Consider the following 19,975-nt stretch of genomic DNA (forward strand, 5'->3'; position numbering starts at 1 on the left):
CATGACCTCTGTCCAAAATACTATAAAAGTATAGGTCTAGTAGCTGCCTCAAGAACACCCAGGCCTGAGCCCTGCTTTGAGTGAAAGTGCTGAGATCATAACTTGAAATCTAATTTTAAAATCTCCACAAGTTAATGCTAAAATGTATAATGAACCTTTCATAATGGTCGTTAATGAGTCTGTTCAAAGTCTTCACTCTAAATGTACGTCATACTTTTCCCTATTGAATTTCATCTTGCTAATTTAGAACTACTTATTGATAACATTTTGAAACCTGATCCTGACTTCCAAAGTACTTTCAACCCCTCTCACACTGATATATACAACCTGCACAATTTTTGTGTGTGCTCTTTCATACATGTGTCTCCATCAGAGTCTGAGAGGGAATGTTCGACAAAATCAGTACTGGGGCAGACACTATGGGACTCTACTTGAAACATCCAGTTTGCTAGCAAGTCACTGATAACTGTTCTGTAAGTGCTGCTTTGCACCCAGTTCAGTATCCATATTATAGTGAGTTCTTCTAGCCTTTTTTTTTTTTTTTACTAATATGTTTAATAGATTTATTAGTCTTATTCTCTTATAAACACATATGAAACGTCCAACACTTTTCCTTTTTCCAACAGACCAGTTACTCCAGAGAGAATTAAATCTGTTTGATGCAGTTTTTCCTTGTCAAATTTATGTCAGCTGCATTTTTTATTCCCTCATTATTTCTCTCAGCCAGACGTTATTATATCTGTTAGTACCTTTCATACACTGCAGCTGGAGTAACTGATCAGTAATTTCCAGGGACCTCTATTTTCCTTTTCAGGATAAATATGATGTCTGATCCTGTGGCTTTCTGGGCAGTCCCACATTCCATATACATCCTCTTGTATGGTACAGATATTGTTTTGCTCGTCCCTTATGATGTGAGGAATAGTAACAGACTAAGGAAAGGGTTAAGAGTTTTCTTCAAAGTATGTATTGATTGTCTTAACTTAGTATAGGGAACAGGTATGTTCTTGTTTTTGCTAGTCTTGTGGTTAAACTATAACTCAGAATAGAATAGGTAGCCGAAACATATTGTTTAAAATCAGGGACCCTTTTCCCTCAGGAAGATGAATGTCTGACAAGAGCCTGCTTCAGCTAGTCTCTATAAGACTTGAGGTTGTCAGCTGGGAAAACTGTGACAAGGGTGAAAAGTGCATGGTGAGGAAGACCTCTTACTTCATCCAGAAGACCCCGGCCCAAGGCCACCAGATGGCAGTGCGCAGGCATAGAGGGGAGGGGAATGGTATTAATGAGTTCTTGGAACTAATTGTAATAATCTCCTCTTATGCTTGCGAAATCTAATGAATGTGTACATTTGTGCATAATAAATAGCCAGCTTGTTGAGTTCTCCGTGTGAAAGATAGGAGGAGCAATCCTCCTCGCACCTGGTGCCGCAATAAACGTACCTGCTTTATAACTCTTTGTGAGTTATAAAGTTCCATTCTGTAAATCTCTTATGTACTCTATAGTGAAATTTATGCTATGCTGCTGAGGTAAATATTTCTACTTTCTATCCCTTGGTAATTGGTTCTTATTTTGCATCTTAAAGTTACTGATGTTGCCATACATCTGGGTTCTGGTTTCTTACATTTGCTGTCAATCATGAGTTTGCTTTCCTTTTTTGTACTCTTCCTTCATGGTTTTTAAGCCACTCAGAGGCCCCCAGTGCTGCCTTGCCAGCCTGCTGCAATACCTTATTAGTATGTTCCAAATGTGCAACTCTGACTTAAAATCATTTGCTTGGTCAGAGCTCCTTCATCCTGGCTTTTTCTAGCAACCCAAAACCAGGATGTTGCTGGGGGTGTCTGTGTTCAGTCTCTGTTCTTTATGCTATCTTGTCACTTCCACCATTAAATAGGCAGAAAAAAAGAAGTAAAAAACCATGGAAATGTTTTCTTTTCACTTTCTGGTGTTTCTGAGGTCTTCAGAACAGCAGAAAAATAGCTAGTTACTGCACGCCACCTATTCCTGAAAAACTCTTGTTTCTTCTCTTAAAATTCAAGTTACATTGTTCTCTCCAACTGCATGTTAGCTATGTGAACAGAGAAATGAAGCATCTTTTATGTTATGAATTAATAGGCTGGTAGGAAAAAACCCACATTGCTCTCTTTTTTTTTTTTTTTTTTTTTTAAATTCCCATAAGATATAAAAACTAAATCAAAAAGTACTCTGTTACAAAATGGATTAACACATATGGGCAGGTATGTCTTTGGCCACGTCAAAATTTGGTGCAGAAGACCTTGTTACACAAATGTTCAGACCTAACCAAATTGCCAAAAGTAGTATTAGAAGAACTATTCAAGAAAGACTCCTGCATGATGAGTAATGAGAACACTGTCACATCTCTGAGGTCTGTGAGCACAAAGGGCACCTTTGTGTGCTACACCGTACTGGAAGATAAAGCTTAAGGGATTAAAACATTCTAGTACTACTGAGGAGTCTGTGTCATCTAGTTGAGGCAGGTGCTAGGCTCAGCCTCTGTGATTTACATGAGCCTTTGTACTTAAAATTTTAGTTTAGTTAAACATTTGATAAATTGTAAATGGTCTGTTGTTTAGTGAGTATCAGTTGTTATGTGTTGGCATCATGACATGCATATATGACTGTTTTCCTGCCCTGTTTGTGAGCAGCTTACGGTTGACAGCTTCTGTTACAAACTATTGTTGGTGAACAACTCGAAAAGGCAGAGGGAAAAGATTATATTGATGACGTGAAATTTAAAATCAAAAAGTACCATTTATATATCTTTAAGGGCTGCCTTCTCCAATTAGGAGTTTGCATGCTGTCTACAGCAGCTACATCTTGAGATTTCTCAAAGCATTTTGCATACATTTTCTGATAGTTTATGCATTTTCCAAGACATAAAAACCACTGAACACTGACTCCTTAGCATAGCAGACATCTAGCAGACATATTTTTTCTACAGATTTGTTTTCTGCAATGCAGTCTATTTTGGGGTTGATGTATGAAGCGTTTAGGAAGGCAGACTACTTTTTATGAATTTTACTGTCTCAGCAATGCCAAAAAGTGAAGAAAATGAGCTTTTCTTTCCACAAACAAGCTGAGCACATATGTCACCAATGCCGTAAAGAGAACAACTGAACTCAGAACATCATTCATCATTACTGTTTTGTTTACCTAAAATAATAATTTAGAAATGTAGACTAAAGATATTTTTTACAAGTATTTTCCAGTATAATATTTTAAGGCATTTTTGCATAGACTGTTACAATCCAGTTTTTGAAAGACTTTTCTTTAATTCTGGTTTTCATATATTTTTAGCAAGCACAAAATTTATTCTGGCCTAAAGGAATTTTTTCTGTTCTTTTTTTTTTTTTTTTGTTTGATGTTAAGTCTCTTGGAATACTTCCATCAAACTTCTTTAGCTATTTTTGAGTTCCAGGAGGGTTAAATCATATTTTTTTTTCTTTAGAAGATTCTTTCTCATTTACTTGGATGAATCCTGAAAGCTTAAATTTCCATGGAACAGCTGATCCAACTGTTGTCTGGATAAAGCTGTGAGTACTTGTAGTTGGCTCTACACATGCTGTGTGGATGTTGCCAAAAAAGCAAGTTGGCCTCTGAAAAGATCCAATGTCTTTGAAATGTGAGTTTGCAAGGCTCTACTTCCCTTTTTCATGGGCACATATTAAGTCTACACTTTTCAGTATAGCAATTGTGGTCAAGAATAAGTTTCAAGAACAATATAGGTGATTTCTCCCATCCCCTTAGGGCTCTTAGATCATGCAGGTGGTAGAGAGAGATCCTGGATGAGGTATACAGCCTGATCAGTGCCACATAAAGTTCTTAACTTATTTGACAAATGAGGTCTGAGCTGCATGTGGGTTGTAACACAGTGGAACAAGGGATGCCCATGTGAATGCACATAACAAGCTTCTTTTCACAGCTATCAGAGGGAGCTGTGGTTGAGAGTATGAAAGTAATTGTGAGTTTACATCAGACTCAGGTCTGCTGGAATAAATGTGTGGTGTTGGTAGATTTTCCTTTGCCAGGTACAGTACCAGGACTGTGAGAGTGACAGAGCACTGGAACAGGTTGCCCAGGGGGGTTGTGGAGTCTCCTACGTTGGAGATATTCAAGGCTCACCTGAACAAGTTCCTGTGTGATGTACGCTAGGTTACCCTGCTCTTGCAGGGGGGTTGGACGAGATGATCTTTTGAGATCGCTGCCAACCCTTGGGATTCTGTGATTTATTCCTTTGTGCAGTTATCATTTTGTTTAGTTGAAGATTTTGCCCCTTTGCTTTCAAGTATGTATCTTTCAGTATCTGTAATGTGTCTTACAGCCACTACACAGTATCTACTGTAAGATGGCTTAAATGCTTAGGCTGTATTAAGGCCAAGATTTGGATCTCTTTCACATTTGAGCAGATGAGTTCCAGAAAAGTAAATGGAATAATACCATGAAAATAGTTATAGAAAGCAGAACCAGCACTAATCAGCTAAGGTGTATTAAGAGATCACGGGTCAGTGCTCAGTGTGGATCAGCAGCATTTTACTGAAGATAATGAATTTACTAGGTGTTGGATTGGCTGAAGATTTGGCCCTAGGTCACACAAAAACTTGATCTATGTGTATTCTGCTGAAGAATTTACACTGCATTGAAGCTTTGTACTGTGAAGGATTTTAGGTGTTTTATCAGTAAGTACTTTTTCACCATGGATATCCACAGTGATTTGAAAGTTCATGACTTCTAGTATCTATACTTGCTTTAATAGGCTCCACATTTCAGAAAATTCTTTTTACTTACTTTAAAGGAAAGAATATTTCTGTTCTTTTTTGAAAGCAGAACATCAATGAGAGAAAATTTGTCTCACAATTGTCTAGATTATGACAATCTTGACATGTCTCTAATCAGAAAGTTACGACGTCAATAATGGTGGTAGTCTGGCAACATTGCACTATACTCTTGTTTATTCTGGCTTTTCTTGTCAATGTTAACACTGTAATGTGAAATATGCAGGTCATGCTATACAAAATTAAATAACATATAATAGCATAATTTGATTAATAATCCCTTTATTCAATAAAATATATGGGAGAATTGTGTAAAACCTCATAATTTATTGGTTTTATAGCCACAGTAAAATTTTAAATACTACCGTACTGTTCCCTGTGTGCCTGTTTTAGGAAAGCATAGATTCACCAAATAGTCTATTTAAGTATATATAATTTACTATAATTAGAATAAGTCTTTTGTGGGTGTATTTCTAGAGAGAATTTAGACTATGTTTTATAACTGATATAGTGGACATAACTGGTTGTGTTTCTTCTGTTTTCTCTGAATGTGACAGAAATCAATACAGTCTCGTACAGTAGGGCCAGTGCAAGGCTTTGAGAACTTGTGGGATCTGTTTAACATTGTCAGCCTTTACTATAGGCTATATTTATGTAATTTTCACTTACAGCTTGATCTACTAGTCTGCTAAACCTCTGTGGAAGCTGTGAGCAGAAGAGAGGGGGAGGCAGAAGGGACTCCCTTCATCTTAGTCAGGAAACATTATTCACTGAGCCAGCCTTGATTGCTATAAAATCTTCTGAGATGGAGATACAGACAAATGATGTTCTGAATGGTATATAAGGAATGACAGACGGAAATGTTTCCTACCTATATCCCTTATCCCTAGTGTTTATTAATGTACTTTCTAGAGTACCGTCCACTGAAGACATTATTTATAAACCAGAAAGGAAAGCAAATACAAACAAATGCATATCAACAAATGAATCACAATAACTATATTCAAACTATAGTATACACACTACAACATAGCAGAGGACTTGACTAAATCCCACAGGTACAGGTTCATGGACTATGTAGTTAATACTGAAGGGCATCTGTTTGTACCTCTGCTTCCATGTGCTAAGGAAGCAGTCCTTGAAGCCCAATGTCCCACTCCTTGCAAGACTGGGTATGTTCAAACTGTCCATATATTACATGTGAGGTCATAGCCAGGGAGGTGAACTACCCTCAGAGAAGTGTCTAGTGATCTCATTCAGTCAGTCATATGATGTTTTCATTAGGTGAAATTGTAGGCCTGTGGGTTGTATCTTGCTTTTGTTTTCTGTGATGGCCGTTATGTTCTACTGAAAGTTCCACTGTCTTTATGGTAGCAGTGATAGCAGAGTCATTTCGTACAGATTTATTCCACAGATATTACATTTGGGAGTGAAGATTGAATATTATCACAGAATTCAGTTTCTGCTTGCTCCTACCTTACTTACATTAGAAAACATTTATTCTGGGGGACTGGCTATCGCAGAAACTATTTACAATGAAATGTATGAAGCCATATTTTGCAGAGAGTATCATGGACCAATTAATCCATTGTGTAGCGAGAACAGTTCTCTGCCATCTTGCTTTCTAGCCATTTCTAATTGTATTCATTTCAGTGAAATGAGTATTAATATTAATGGTTCTCTTGTATTTAGTAGTTTGTTCCTGATTTATTTTCCCCTTCAGTTAATTTCTCCTTTCATTTAATTGATTTATAGATATTTTACTTCATGCAAGTTAATTAAATTCTTTTCCTTTTAGAAGGAAAAAATTTCAAAGGATAAATGTTATTTTAACAAGTATAATGAGGGCACACAGCAGCTTGAAAATGAATTTATCCTTTTCTATAAGTGTTGTGGGCAAGCCTCTTTTATATTGTAATACTCCAAATATTCCATCAGCAAAGGTATGAGTTACTAACATATCCAAATCATTTACATATTCTGATCTGCTGTGTCATGCACAGCTAATGCAATAATGTCTGTATCAGAGACAAATGTTACTCCTTTCCTAGGCTAAGTGTTTTTGGTTATTAAGGTCAATGAGAAAACATTTATAAGTGCTAAGATCAGAAGTATAATCACTCTGAATGCCAGGGGTGTAAACAGTCTTAAGTGTATTTTCTTCGTATGAAGGATATACCTAAAACTGACATGAATACATTTCAGCAACAATGTAAAATAAAGGTCTGAATATGTGAGTTTATAATCCCACAGAGGTAAAACTGAAATTTTAAATGGGTCTCAACCACTGATACAGAAATGCTAAATTCACACTAATAGCATGAATAGTGACTTCATAGAAGAGACATGTTTATCACAGGAATACTATGGACATGTAAAATAACAATATATTAACACAAATGACATGGGTTGTTAATAAGAAAGTCCTTTAAAATTGTCCTAAAAAGTTCTCCTCAAGAAAAGGGCTACTGTGAAAAATAAGCTTTTCCATTTCTGCATTACTTGATTGCTGACATCTTTTCAGAGTATGTGCTTTTCTTCCCAGTGATTATAGTACCAACAAAGACAAAATCAGTAGCTTAAAACTGGTAAAACCTTGGAACTGTCAAAATCTTAGAACTGGTGGTTATCTGATTTACACCAGTGCAAATAAGGAATAGCCATTCTACTGTTAGTGAGGCTGAACTTAATTTTATGTAACTTCAGAACTAATTATGTACAGAATAACGCAGGAGGTTTTGTTGTTTAGTGAGGATAAATCTGAAGTTATTTTACCTGCATGCATTTATTGATAGAGATGTACATGGATTAAAAAAAAAATAGTTAGCATTTAATAGCTCTGTTATACTACAGGTATTAAACCCAATTTACTCTTTGGCAATAACCATATTCCCATGATTCTCCTAGAGTAACCTAGGACGTGTACATTGTGCCTTTATGCCGATTTAAGGAACTATGACCTATCAAAAGGCAGCTATATTAGGACTAATTAAAGTGTAGAGTGAAATTATTTGAGTTTGTACCAATAGATCTGCCCTCAGGTTTGTGTGAGTGTCAGCTCCACAAATACAAATGATGGCTTTTCCTTGGGGTTTTCACGCGTGTGGCTACATCAATACCTGACTGACAAATTCAGAATGAGAAGCAAGACCTGTGGTCTCAATCAATAAAATGCAAGCTGTTGTTGAAGATTAGAATATTGTGAACAATGAAAGTATCCTCTCAAAACAAAACTCAAAGCAAAGAAAAATATTTTTTTTATGAAACTGTAATGGTCTAGGTATTTCCAAAGGCATCTTTACTTTTTCTGTTAACTGAGACCTTTTATAACACAACCATTTTCTCCTTTGAAAAATTGATGCTTCCTGGAACTTGTAATACATCACGTCCTATTATTGTAGCTGTTATTTTTCTCCCCTTTCTTTTCAGCTGTAGAAAATTATACCTTTTTTGTTAAATAGCTGCTTTGTAGTTACATACAGCAAAAGGATTTTTTTTTTCTGAAAGGAACTACAAGGCAGTACAGAGCTGAAACAAGTATTCTTTCTTTGCCTGGTTTCACTATGCTGATGGTTAAATTCATGCTCTAAAGAATGCTATTTAGGCAGCTGCTGTTTACAATTACCCATTAACTTGGAAACAAAAATCTACTTATTTAGCAGAAAATAGTTTTCTTCTTTATGTACACACATTAGTTTATTTGTTAAACACAATGTGAAGGCTGCATTAGTAGCAGTAAAATTAAAGAAGATTTAAGATTTTGCCTTATCATAAGTCACGGGAATGGATTGCTGCTAAGTTCCCAAATTGTGCTGGTATTTTAGAAGGACTTTGTGCAGTATCAGCAGTTAGTACATTCCCTCCAGCCCTGTTGCTTTTTCCATTCTTTTTAAAAAGACTTTTAAGATGCTTTTCTTAAAGATTTTTATGTAGCCAAATTATGCCGTAGAAAAAGATGACAGAAAAGATCCTGTGTGCACAGATAAGCTGATTCGATGCATTGCTGATGGACTCCCGCTAAGCTGCCAGACTGAGCTGTGACAGTGTAATGTGGGCACAAATCCTGCTGATGGTGCTGCTGGGAGAGTGGCAGGACTGAGCCCTGATCCTGGAGCAGACCTAGCAGAGCCTGCAGCCCCATCTTTTTGACTTAGCTGCAGAAGCACTCCCTCCCTTCAGCTCCCTGACACTAACACACATGAAGCAAACACTAATCTTCCAGCAAGTACTTTTAGAACATTTGGGAAGCCAAATGTTGACCTTAAGGTTGCTGCACAACTGGCAGTGTTTTTGTTAACCTCAAAACGTTTTGTAAACCTGGGGAAAAAACCCAATTTTTCTATATGGATTGTTTGCATATTTATGAATTATGAATAATCAGATATAGTACACGCTAAAATGTGTAAGAAGTGAAAGCTAGATAAAAACCTGTATAAGAAGCCCACTAGCTCAAAGAAGAGCTATATATGAAGAGAAATTTAGGCCCACTGTAAAGAAGAGACCCTGGACACTGTGACTCTAGAATTTTGTGGTAGGGCAAAATCCTGGCTTCATACTGTACAAATTCCTATTTCCTTGCACAGTGGGTGGGAAACATGGGATATGTGCCCTGACTGCTAAACCCAAACCCCAAAATACTCTTTGGGGCATTGCCTAAAACCAGCATGGAGAACAGTTTAAAGTGTGTTGGGGAGGTCCTTACAAGGAGGAAGTCTTGTTAGCTTTGCATCAAGGCTCTGGCTTCTCAGTTCCATCACAGCCAGCCACAGGGAAAGGCTGGTTCCAAGCTACAGCTCAGATCCAATCCTCACCCTGTCATGCATACTTCACTCAGAGCTGCAGGGAGAAATTACTATTTTGGTTGGAACTGCTCTGTCATTCTGAATTTTGGGGGCTGGTGAGTGTGACTGGGGAAAGGCTGTGAGAAGACCTCGCAGATGATAAGTGTTGGCTGTTCTCTTTCAATTGACTTCACCTTTTTTTTCCAAACAAAACAAACTCTACTGTTGTTGAAAAGGGAGCTCTGGGGAGACAGTTCGCTTCATGGCATTCATCAGGAGGCAATACTGGGATTCATTTCCTTCCTGTGTATCTATGTTGAATGTAGATTCAAGTCTGTCTTCCTCAGAGAATATCCTACATCCAGGCTGTTACAGTTCTCCTTAATTTACTTCAGACATTGCTAAAGCAGCAGAGAGTATAGTGATATAGAGGTTAGGAAGAATGCAGACTTGATGGATTGAGGCACGTCCTTTTTTTTGCAATAACAACAGAATAAGTTGTGTTAGTGCCACAAATCTCCAGTATATTCTATATGCTGTTTTTCTCCCCAGAGTGCTTCCAAACTTTATACAGCTGTATACCACAGGGCTGGCCTTAAAAATGTGACAATAAGTCTCTCAAATCAGACACCATTCACTAGCTTCCATCACACGCTCACAACAGTGCCTTCGCACATATATGGAGCTTTACCAAGGCTGCTTTCATGCTCCAGATTCATCATTGCAGACCATGTGGTCCGGCTGGTCTGTGCATGAGTTGGAAAAGTGATAACATGCTGCAGCTGGTGACTTGCCACTTAGCAGACATAATTCTAACTAAAGGAACATCACTAAAATTTACATTCCTCCTACACATGTGATCCAAGGTGTGAAATTTGTCTTCAGTCAAGGAGAAACAACTTCAGAGATCTGCATTATGTGCCCTAGGACCTATATGGTGCATAGAACCATGCAGTTAAGACACAAGCCAGTCCTCTACCTCAGACTGTAATTACATGTCTTCTTCCAATACCAAGAGTATTCATAGCCAGCTTCTGCCAGAGTGATTGGTCTAGGAACCCTATGCAAAGCCATGTGACAGATTACGTGATACCTGGTCAAGTGCTGTATAATTCTGAGGGAAAGATGGGAAATGTGATCAAGGTATAAGTATATTTGATTAGCACAGATAAATCCTGAAAAATGATTTCAGTGTAGAACAGAAGGCAGAGATCGAATATGCATATACACAGAGGCAGATACAGAAAGATATTTCAGAGCCACCAGTACATCTGTTATTTATTCTCTTGTCACACAGCAAAACGGGCAGGTTATCAGGATGACTAAAGGCTGCTCCTGAGCAACCTCAGGCAGCCTTCAGTAGCCCAGGTTAACAAAAAATTCTGTTCAGATCAGAGGTATCAGGTGAGAACAGCTGATGAGAGAGTGTCAGAACGTAAATGAGATCCTGGGTTATCTCTGACTTCATGGTGTCAATATACCTGAAAGAAGCTGAATTTCTCACAGGCTTGCTTCTTTGTTTATTGACAGGGCAAGAGGGGAGGCCAGGGAAGACTCTCTGTTTGGCATGCAAATTAGTGCTTTAATTACCAACAGGACTAAGAGTCAGAAGGGTAAGAAACCTCATGAAAAATTTAACGCAGTTGATCCCATGGGCTTTGATCTGCTGGTTTGGCTCAGGAGAATTTCTGGAGGGGAAGTCTTTAAAGAAATATGGGAGAGCAAAACAAGAGCAAACAAGACCAGTGATAAGGTATTGTGAGCAGATACGGTGGGTTAATGTGATTTCAAGTCACTGAGGGATGATCAAGAAATGCATCAAATTCACCACGAAGAAAACTGTCACCCAGAGCTCCAGCAATGACAAAGGTCAATACAGGCAGTATAAGATCAGCGTTGGTTTTAACATCTTTGTGCTCTTGTCTATAATACATAAACAACACTGAGCTCTAGCAATAGTGCTAGCTATACCAGCTTTTGGCAAAAGAACTGGTCTGTAAATTTTTCTAACCACTATCTTGCAGAAGTAGATTGGTGATGTTGTCACAGACCTTCAAAGATTAAATAAAAAGGTCTGAGAAATTCTCCATACAGGCATAATTATGGGTTTTGTGGGGGAAAAGGGGAGAGTGGAAGAGAGAATGAGAAATGCGGTTTCACTTCTCTGTGATTTTTGTAATGTTTCCTGGTATTCCAGTGATTTATAGAAACAGCAACAGTCGTCAGAAATTGGCAAGAGTACAGGGAGGATAAGCCGATGAAAGATGAAATTAATAGCAGTCATATATGCTCGGGGGATCAATGATGTATTGGTGCTATTTCGTTTTCAATGTCACATGCTGTGCAAGTGCAGTAGGCCAGATGATATCTAAAGACACTGACCTATAATCTGCTCTGTTCCCTCAATGCCTTGCTGATATTTTACTGAGGGTTTGACTATGCTGCAGCTTAAAACAGAACTTTGCAGACTGCAGGAAAAAGATACAAAAGACAATTTCTGGTGCTTTGTACAGAGAAAGGCTGCTGGATTTAATCATTACTCATAATCCTCTCAAACCAGTGAAGCTCGAAACAGCAGTGAGAGAAAATGACACAGACCTTCCCTTGGTAAAGGATTATAGCCATCACATTGTGGTGTGTGCTCCTACAGATCCAGCTCCTTCACATTCCCGTTACCCTGCAGGAGGAGGGGACTGTACCATGACAGAGGAAGGCACAACAGGTTGCAGACAGGGGTACATAACACTAAATGTGATGCTCTGCTCCATGGTGGCATGCATTTCCAGACCATTTTTAGTGCAGAAGACTCCCACTCATCTTGTCAAATCTGATGAATTGCTTCTGTTGGGTTATTGTGCTTCTTGCCAAAGAACTGTTCCTGGTTTTGGATCCCTTTCCTGCCTGATGGACTGCATATGCTGTCTGATCTCAGCCTTGGCCAGTCAGATACTTTTGCTGCCTGATTCCACACCACCCAGCCCTGCTGCTGTCAGATCCTGTTGTTTTAATAATCAATTGTTTTCTTATCCATTCTGTTCATGATACGCTATTTTCTATTCATGTTGTCTGGTCCTGAGGCTCTCATATAATTTCTTGCTGCCTAATTTGGATGTTTTCTTATACTGCAGCTGCCCCATAGTTATGCTCTCTGAGTCCTTACTGTCTAAGCAAACAGCTGCATAGCCTCCTGTTCCTAAGTTCCAGCTGTCTGATCAGCTGTAGGATCACTTCTTTTGCACAGATGATCTAGTTGTGTAATTACATGTTTCATATATCACCTCGTTAATACTTTGAGATTGTTCCAAATATCTGAATATCTTCCTCTCTCTATTGCTTTTCTCATGTTTAATTTAAGGGTGCCCTGATCACACTCCATTTATCCAACGAATTCCTCTTTCCTTTCTGATTTCTTATCAGCTGCTCTTTAGCATCTATTTTTACTTTCCCAGCTTCTGCTTGTCAAAGATTCTGATGTGTGAGTTGCTATTCCAGCAGCCCCATGTCTACCACCATCCATTTAATCATCTCTATTGTCTGCTGCTTCTGCTGTTCAATCAGCAGTGATTTTTTTCTTTTGTGCAGGCCTGCAATGATCTGATCGGTACTTTCTGTCACATGAATGGCCCTGGTTATCATTCCTACTGGTTAATCATCATAAGGAACTCTGTTCATGCACAGTCTTGGGTAATTATCTGCTCATGCTGTTTTGGTGACTTTCTCGAGCCTACAGAATGAAGTTATACAATTCTCAGAAGCACATGTTTGGACCTTATACTGAAATAATGATATTGCTGGACTTCATGGTGTTGGTATCCTGGAGTTAAATATATGAATGGATAGGTAGCTAAAGGTTCTGCAAATAGCTGAATTTCACTGTGCAGTAGTCAATAAAAAGTTCTCATCCTCTCCTTTCTATTATACTGCTCCCTTTCACATAGTCCTCTGTTTATGTGCTAAATATGTAATGGTCCTTCATTAACCAAGAGCACATACGCCAAGGCCATGATGTTCCTCGTTCAGCACGTTTCCTTCTAGGTACTTACCGACCCAGCACAGTTAGACTGATCCCTGGTTCACTGCTGTATTGTAATATGAAATAAAAGGACAATACTCAACTGATGTAGATTATCCTAGTTCACTGACTTCAGTGGACCCCAATAATTAAGACAGTCAGCTCATAGTCTCTGGAGGAAAAGACACATGCTGTGACTAAAGAACATTGTCTCCTGTTGCTGGCTGAGAAATGTAGATTGATTAGCTTTGCCTTCCAGAAAAGGATTAGGAATTAGTTGAGAAGAACAGAAGCACGTTATACTCTTACTAAGAGATTTAAAAGGTATCAGACCGGGAGATGCATATTTCACAGCCATGCAAAAATCTGTGAAGTTCTGTACAGGGGCAATCTGTCTTTCCTTCCTTAAAGAATTTTGTCCCTCACATGTATCTTAGGAGAAGCCCTAGGAGGCATTTGGTGCTTGTCCTCTCAAGTTATGACTGCCTGGGTTACAATGCTGATTTATTCTTGAAAACTTTATATCAAATTGCCAAATTTGCCCTCTGCTTGTCCCACAAACAACTGGTATGCCATAATGCGTCTCATCTTGCAACTTCTTAGGGGGCAAGCAGTCAGGACTTCTCTCAATCTGGACAAATTTTCAGAGCTATGCATGTGAAAGCAAAAAGTACTCTGAGTATTTCATTAACAATTTTAATACCTGGGGAAAAGAAACTAGGATTAAGAGACTTAAATTGGTTGAAATTAATTAATCTGTCAAAATAACTTGGAGGGATGCAAAAAAACAGTTAGCAAGTTTTGCAGAGGGTGGATGAGACTGCTTCCTCATGTACCTTCTAGTCCAATTCTTTATGATTGCCTTCAAATTGCGTAAACTGAGATTTATGAAGCTTTATAGAAAACTATTAAATTTTCACATAGCCTCCCACATGCTTATATATTTACCCAAATCTTCCAGATTTATAAATTCTGTGAGATTAGAAGCCTACAAAACCAGGTAGAAAGTTACTTTATGCCATATTTTTCAGAATTTGGTGACATGTTTGAACTTACGTGGCGTTTTTCCCAAATTCATGTGTAGTTAGAATAAAATAATTTTAGAATTTAGAAAAACATAATTTAAGAATCTGGATCTGTACAGCACTGTGAGATATTTTTTTTTTTTTTTAAGAAGGAAAAGGGGGATTTGTAAATATAAAATAGGGCTTTTGTTATCAGTATCTTTTTATGTTGAAGCAGTAGATAACCTAATTATTCTAATATCATTCATAGGATCCTTCATGGTGTCATGATTGTCAATAATGACAACTCAGCTCTTTATATCATAAACATGTTTAAGTGCTCTGACAGTAGGTTGTTAAGAGCCTGTTATAATGTAAGACATATTTCAAGATTTTTTCCAGGTTCAGTACTTAGAACCATTGGATGTTAAGTTCTCATTGCAAAAACCTTCAAGGTATTTTGATTTTACTTATACTGGGCACGATTCTAAGGCAAAAAAAAACCCACAAAACCATCTCTTTCCTGCTCAGCTTGCTAATACTCAAAAATCCTTTTACTTTACACCTTTAATTTTACGGTTGTGATTTTTCTGGTTCTTTAGGTAAAGATAAATGAATCTTATGTTAAATTTAATGCAGTGCTATGCAGCTAAGAATGACAGTTCATACTGTCCATCTAGACCCTGGTAAAATAAACCTGGGTATTAAAGTCTGACAAACAATGTAATGTGCTGAACCCTGTAGTTTCTTGAGATATCAAACCTAAATGAAGAACTGTCTTCTACAGATTTCCTCAAACATGTTAAAGGCATTCAAAATTCTAAAGAGAATTACAACAGCATGTCAGATCTGACTATGCCTGTAAGCCTCTGTATGTTTCAATATCTCAGTTTCTGTAAACCCATTGGGTAGGATGGGGAACACTCTCAGCAGGATGCTATCTGCTTATACTGCTGATAGCCATGAACACTACGTGCATTCGTGGAAATTTAAATACTTTATTTTACAAACACAGCATTCTGAACAAACCTACTCTTTATTTATTTATTTACCTACCTGGGATTTATTAATTTTTCATTAGATTAAAAAAACAGTGAAATTAATGTAGTAATTTTGTATAATGATAATGTTTAAGCCCTGAAGTTGCTTCATAAGCCTGATCCAATACTCTAAGCCGATCATGGGAACAGTGGATTTTTCCTTTGACTTCACTGCTGACTTTGAGAGATTGATGGACCACCATAGAGCTGGCACTATCTTTTCCAACACATGCTTAGATATTAATTTAGCAGAAGGGGACAGCAATTTTTTTCTGCCCATAAGAATATTTTCAACAAAGTATTCTCTGTTGTAGAAGGCATTTACTAGTATAAAGAAGCATACCATGCTATTTATATTTAATCAATTTGCAGTTGAATAAAACCAATGAGCCACATACCTCATTTGCTCCATATGAATTACAAATGGATACAGTTAAATCAATATAATAATCCAGGAAAAATTGTTCCTTATGTATTTGGGGGGATACATTTGTTGGAATATACCTTTAAATCTGTAAAGCAATTTCTGATAAGCTTACTATGTCTATGTTAGACCTGAATCTCTGCTTAATGCCCACAAAAGTCACAATAGAAAGCAATGGTGAGGATTTATAGAGCTCAGTAATAATTATAAATACTTAGCAGGATAAGAAGGTGAAAAGAGCTCCACAGGTTTCTTTTGAGACTTTTCACACTAAGTTCCTTATTAACAACAGAATAAAAAAGAAGTAACAAACTTAGATATTCTCCTCTCTCCCTGTCTCACAGCTAATTCAAAGTGAAGCTGTTAATTAACACCCAGAGTATAATCTCTAGTTGCTGGATTAACTACAGAAGACTTGCTGTGGATTTTAAATTCTCTTGGGATATTTTTAAGTCTGGTGGGCAGTAATACTGCCATCTGTTTTGTGAGCTGATGGGTAGTTCTTACTGAAATCATTAAAATTTTGAAAACTACATTGCCTGCTACCCAGGTTCATAAAAAGTGGGTTTTTTTTAAAGCAAAATCTGTTTATACTCTACTGTTCACATCAGAAACAGCATTCAGTTATTTCTGTACCTCCCACATATGTCATCGGTAAACAGCTGGTCTGGGAAAGCAAAATGAACAACCTGCCTATCCAGATCACGTAAACTAAATGAAAGTTGCTGCTATAGGTCTTCATGTTACAGAAACTCTCCAGCAAATAGAAGTCTTGAAATAGCACTTGTTCTAAAAAAAAAAAACATAAATTTTTATTTCATGCAGAAAAAATAATTGATCAGAATTTGCTGCCGCTGTTAACTTGGCATTCTCTGTAGTCTAAAAGGCTCATCTGCATTCCACTCTCTGTAGAAATAAAACCTGATTTCATTGGGAATACTGTTAAGCACATGCCAAGAATTGCCCTAAGGGGGAAAAAATACCAAAATGTGGACTAATTTGTAGGTTACTCAGTCCTCTCTTATTCTGAAATAGATGTCTTTTAATTTCTTTTTAAAACCCTATAGGATGAGGTTGTTTTCCATCTGTATTGCTGGCAGGAATCAGACAGACTTGCTGAGACTCAAATAATTTCCAGACAGATTTGCATGCAGCATTTAATTTAGCACTTTCAATCAATAGAATTGTCAAGATCTGGCTGATGGTTCCTTTAACTACAATTAGTTCAAACCATGTGCTCGTTGGCTTGGGATTCTTTGTCTCTCTACTTCATTTCATGTATTTTTCAGTGATCTCAATGCTCTCCTACTTTTTTCATCTTAGGACTCGTGCCTCAGCCTCTGTCTGTGGTAAACATTTTGGCATATATCAGTTTAGAGTAGATAACTGTATTTTAATTACGTACTGTGCCACGAAGGTGGTGTTTCTGTACTTCCTCTGAATTCAAATTTGGTTTATGGCCAAAGAATAAATTACCTTGGGTTTTAAGAAACAAAATCTTTTAAAGGTCTCCTAAGGTTGAAAGGGGTATGTTTCACAGTTGATTCATATTTATTACCTATGTATTGGTGTTTGTCAGTCAGGAAAATAAACTGATATTTTAACCACGGAGAAGCAGAAAACACAAAAAGGCAGAAGATTATTCTGTAGTCCCAAGGAGGGATGATCCTGTTCTTATGATAAGGAGCAATTATAACTAAAACTGCCTGACATCCTCTGTACTGAGCAAATCTAGAGAACTGGCTGAAGGGGTAAAAACATACAGGAATTATAGGAATTTAATGCTTTTAACATTCAGAAATGTTAACTTTTTTAGCCTGGATCAGTATTTCATGAGATAACAGAGAGATATCTAGGAATTAACACAGGCTAAGAAAAGTAGTAACAGATACTCAGAAAAGTGTAATATTCAGTTCTCTAACCATAGAGATTCTTAGTATATCTGTCACTCAAAATATGTTTTTTTTATTTGCATCATGCTTGAAAAAATGTACCTTATGGAATTAGAGGAAGAACATCAATCGTGAACTGCTCAGTAATGTAGCAGCTACTAAATGGCTGTCTTAGATTTTTAGCCCAATATGTTGTTTTCAGGTTCCACTTGCAGGCATGAAATATATCTTTTCTGGTGTATTGTATGTCAGTACCACTGCTGCAGTGTGAACATACTTTCCCACCTTCACTAGAGAAAGATCTCTGAAGCTGTGTTATACCAGCTGGTGTGCACAGTGCCCACTGACATGACTGAGGGAACTGCTGCTGAAAACAATCTGACTGCACATGAAAGAAGAGAAATGAAAGTGATTTTTTTTTTCTCCTCTTTTCTCTGTCCCTGTTTGGAGATTAATTTTGGATCCCACTTTCAAAAGCTTAGTTATCAAAAGCATACATATTTTAGATTCCATTTGTGCAGAGAAGGAAAGTTGCTCTCGGTACATTTTCACTCAGGAGAGCTTTGCAATTTCCCTGATAACAAATCCCTGAATGTATTGATCACGTCTGAACCTGATCCTTTTCATCTTCTGGGTAAAAAGCTAACCTTATTTTTCCTAAGGCAATTTCATCTAGTACATGTATATGTGCCATTAATATCAGCAGCTCACAAGTATATTCTTGTGAGATTACACTACTAGCTATTAAGTAGAGATAAAGACAGAGCAGCTAAATATTTATTCTTTAACAAGTTTTTTTTTCCCCCCTAATCTGTCAGATAGAAGGCCTAAAAGTCAATGCTTGTGCAGCAAGAGTCTACATATCAATTTAAGACACTTTAGGTCAAATACAGTAGAAGAATTGCTATAGCTAACAGTTTGTTATACTTGTATAAACAATGAATACTAAAGAGACCTTCTCAGGAAGACAAGTTTTGTAGCTAAACTTTCATGTTTATTGGTTTTGTCCTGAGACCATGAAGTTTACTTCCTCATTTATAGCTTGTATCCATTGTCTATATGATAGACCTTATTCCTTTGGTTACTATTGCATGCAGTGATTCCACATTGCAGTTGCTTCCCATAATGCTTCTTCAAATTCTGACTTTGAAGGGTCTTAAAAACACTTCCTAACTTCACTGAAATCAGAAAAGAAGAACTGTTGCAAAACTTTTGTCTGGTTTAAAAATTTTTAGGACTTAATGTGTAACAGACACACCATTATGAAAAACATTGCTGTACCCTCATACTTCAATGGTAGAACACTAATTTCACTGCTATTTCCAGAATCCAAATGCTTAGACAATAAATGTTTGTTCCTCCTCAAATCCTATTTAACTTAGGTATTGATATTATATTGAATATAGAGAACAAGAACCCGCAGGGTTAGGTATACTGCTGTGACATGGCAGCAGACGTCACTATTCTTACCCCCAGAGCTGCTTAAAGGGGTAGGCCATGCACTTCATAAGGCCATGCATTGCAATGTACATCTGTCCTCATGGCAGTTTCATCATACTAGAGTTAGTTCTCCAAGCAGCAGTGGACTTGGAGGAGATCCAAGCAATTTTTTAAGACTCCCTTTAGTTATCATATTGCCTTCCCCCCCCCCCCCTCCCCAAGTACTTTACCTTGTGTATTCAGAGATTTCATTTTTCCCCCCTCAATTACAAATCATTGACAAGCTGGAAGAAGTAGGAAGAAAAGAACTTGGAAGAGGTCTTGTCTATTGAGTATTGTTGGGAAGATGACTATGAAATGCTAGTTGGGTCTTGAGGAGATCTTTGAATTTGTTTTTAATGCCATAAATGTGAGGCTGGAGAATGTTAGATAATCTCCTCCTGTGAAAACTTGTATTTGAAATCAATATATATCCATGGCATTTTTTCTCTGTCACTTAACTGGACTTTTGCAACCAATTCTAGTAATGTAAAAAATTGTGTGTTCCTTTTCCCCGGGTCTTCTTCCAGCCCATTTGTTACATCTCTGA

The 19,975-nt window shown here is 37.4% G+C and overlaps 1 long non-coding RNA gene across 1 annotated transcript in view; it reads left to right on the plus strand.

Annotated features, from left to right (window-relative positions):
- LOC133212522 (uncharacterized) overlaps positions 1-19,975 on the plus strand; it is a 79,803-nt gene that overhangs the window by 59,721 nt on the left and 107 nt on the right. The gene's annotated exons all lie outside the window — the stretch shown is intronic.

Source organism: Neopsephotus bourkii, unplaced genomic scaffold, assembly GCF_033783945.1.
Source record: "Neopsephotus bourkii isolate Nb327-2 ecotype Australia unplaced genomic scaffold, CSIRO-AGI_Nbou_v1 NB_716, whole genome shotgun sequence".
Taxonomy (NCBI): Eukaryota; Metazoa; Chordata; class Aves; order Psittaciformes; family Psittacidae; genus Neopsephotus; species Neopsephotus bourkii.